This window comes from Bidens hawaiensis, unplaced genomic scaffold (assembly GCF_021521415.1).
Source record: "Bidens hawaiensis isolate Kalapana, Puna unplaced genomic scaffold, B.hawaiensis_p1.1 tig00004003_1, whole genome shotgun sequence".
Taxonomy (NCBI): Eukaryota; Viridiplantae; Streptophyta; class Magnoliopsida; order Asterales; family Asteraceae; genus Bidens; species Bidens hawaiensis.
The window spans coordinates 209900-213095 of record NW_027491234.1 but is presented as its reverse complement, the minus strand read 5'-3'; positions in this window follow the sequence as shown (position 1 = coordinate 213095).

The window sequence follows — 3196 nt, the reverse complement described above, 5'->3', positions numbered from 1 at the left end:
GTATACCGAGGAGCAATGGACAATCCTCAAATGCATACGAGAGGAAGACGAATCTCTGCCAAACTTCATCACTCGCTTCAACTCAAAGAAGCTAAGTTTGGGCAATATCAGCGAAGATCTTGTTCGCGCTGCCTTCATCCAGGGCGCACATGACCCAGAGCTCATCCGCACCCTAACGGGTAAAGATGGCATGCCATCCACATGGGATGGCATCATGACAGCAGCAAAACGCTATGCGGAAACAGAGAAGCAACTGGGTAGAGATCTCCCACAGAGCACAAACCTCTAAACCCAGAGGACGAGAGAAGACAACGTCCTCACCGCCCGACTAAATTAGAAACGAAAGCTAGGCATTTGGCAGTCAAGGGTAAACTTTGACACCTCATCCGGCTTGCAACATCGGTTGGGCGGAAGGGATAATGTACAGTCGCACCGGAACTCCAGATGGACGCCACTCACCAAAAGCGTCACTGAGATATTCGCCACTGAAGAGCTCCCATGGCCAAAGCCTCCAATAATCCGACATCGTCACGATGCTGATCGGAGCAAATACTGTGACTTTCACAAGACAAAGGGCCACAACACTGAAGAATGCATAGATGTAAAGGATATGGTCGAAGCATTTGTCAGAGATGGGACGCTCGCGCACCTCGTGGCGTAATAAAGGCTGAGCAGGCGAGTGCGTATAGAACCCCAGCTAGGGAAAACACGAATCAATTCCAGCTTCAAATTCGAGACTACATGCTGCGTAAAGAACGAGATCCCGAACCAGGTGCGTATCGGCTAGATGGCACTCCCATCCCAACATGGAAGGGAGCTCATTTACACAGTCTGCATGTAAATCAATTCCAATTTGTAAAGAAAAGGCCAAGAGCCACTTCTAATGGAAATGATTCTCTTTAAGAACACCGAAGCTGATGATTTTACATTTATACTTTTCTGAACTGATATGCCGGTTTTCACCGCATAATTACGTCGTCATTGCATGGGAAGGCGGTCCTACCCGCACGAACCCAGCAACGTCACAAACCTTCACGCAGGTCAGTTGAAGGGGAAAAAAGTTCAGCACCCAAAAATGAAATTGCCGGTCTATCCGCATGAATCATTAAGGAAACTGAATAATAACCTATCGACAACCGCGCGTCGAACGGTTCAAAACAAAATTCTGAAAAAGGATAAGGAAAACCTACACGCAGGTCAGATAAGGGTAAAGTTTTGCCATCCTACTAAGTGCAAGTGACGGTTCTACCCGCACAATCACGAAAGAGGAAGCAAAACTTCACACCTATTATCAACCACGTTCAAAGGTTAACTTATCCTCAAAAGGTAAGAAAAACCTACACGCAGGTCAGATAAGGGTAAAGTTTTGCCATCCTACTAAGTGCAAGTGACGGTTCTACCCGCACAATCACGAAAGAGGAAGCAAAACTTCACACCTATTATCAACCACGTTCAAAGGTTAACTTATCCTCAAAAGGTAAGAAAAACCTACACGCAGGTCAGATAACGGTAAAGTTTTGCCATCCTACTAAGTGCAAGTGACGGTTCTACCCGCACAATCACGAAAGAGGAAGCAAGACTTCCTGTTATCAACCACGTTCAAAGGACAACTTATCTTAATGCCTTAGAAATTTCGAAAAGGAAAACCTACACGCAGGTCAGATATAAGTTAAAGTTTAGCCATCCTACCAAGTGCAAGTGACGGTTCTACCCGCACAATCACGAAGGAGGAAGCGAAACTTTAACCCACTATCAACCACGTTCAAAGGTTCTTATTCTAAACACTTGGAAAATTGCTAATTTAAACTAAGTATGCAAGTCATAAGTTTATAAAGCAAGGAACCCAAAGAAGGAAATAACAATCTTATACGCAAAAAGATTAATATTTCAAGAATATATTACAAGAATGGCCGGGTAACTACCCGCCTAAAAGAATAAAACTATACAAGTCTATCTTAGCAATGGGAAGGGATCTTCAGGATCAAGCTTCAGGGCCGCTTCCACTTGGACCCGCTCCGTCAGAAGAACGGGGTGGTTCGAGGAACGCTTTGAGGACAGCTAACCCATCATCAGCAGCAGCTACTTCGTCCACCTTCTCCACCACTGGATGCGGGAAGGCGGCGTATTGATTCAATGCTTGGTCATAAACGGCTTCGGTATCCACATCGAACAAAGGGAAGTTGGAAGGCGGGACGCCTTTCTCAACAAACCCTAGACCAAGCAGGAAGCCGGCTTTTTCCCCATCCTCATGAGAAGCGTTGAGGGCTGCGGTCATAGCATCATCGTAAGAGGTCTCTGAAAAGACCCGACGCACAACCTTACAAAGAAAAAACAAGTATTAAAACCTTTTCCTACAAAAGAAAAGCGTGAAGATAAAACTAAACATACCTGAGGCAACGCTTCTCGAAGAAGCCATTGGAGGGCAGCTTGAGCTTCTTTATGGGCGCGTTCGGCTTCGCTCTTGTTAAGGTTGGCAAGTAAAACTTCCTTTGCGGCAGCCACTTCGACGCCCTTAAGCTTCCGCTCGGTGTGGTCAAGCACCCCCCTCTGGTCCAGGATTTCCTGGAGTTTCTTGGCATCTTCCATTGCCAAGGCATCATGAGCGCGTTGGAGAGCCTCTAATTTGGCCTTGAGCTCCTCATTCTCCACACGCAAAGGCTCAGCAATGGCTTCAGCCTTGGCAACCCTCTCGGTTGCGTTTCGCGCAGTCTCCCTGGCCAGCCGAAGCTGTTCATTCACAGCTTGGGCAGCCTTGGAGCGGGCCTCGAGTCGCGCCTGAACTTCAACCTCGAGGGCCTTGAAGGCCTTCTCCTTGTCGGCGGCAGCTGCCGCCAGCTGTTGGTTCTCCTCCCGAAGAGCACGCGCCTCAGATATGTCCTTGGCGCGAGCTGCTTTCAACTTGTCGTTTTCACGACAAAGCAGCTCGACGCGCGGCTGCGTCCGGGCCTGGAGAACCCGAAGCTCATTAGTTAGCCTACCCTCCTGGTAGCTAACCATGGCTTCCCCCAACGCACCCGAGGAGCAGCGTGGCGAGCCCAGTCCACGCACTCCACAGGTGTGCGAAGGGTTGTTCCTCGGCGAATGTTCCATCGTGGAACATACACTTCATTGGAATCCGACACTGCAAAAGAAACAAAGGCAGTAAGGAAAAGATGATAAAAAACATAAGAAAAGAAAGGAACCCTACGCACCTGTA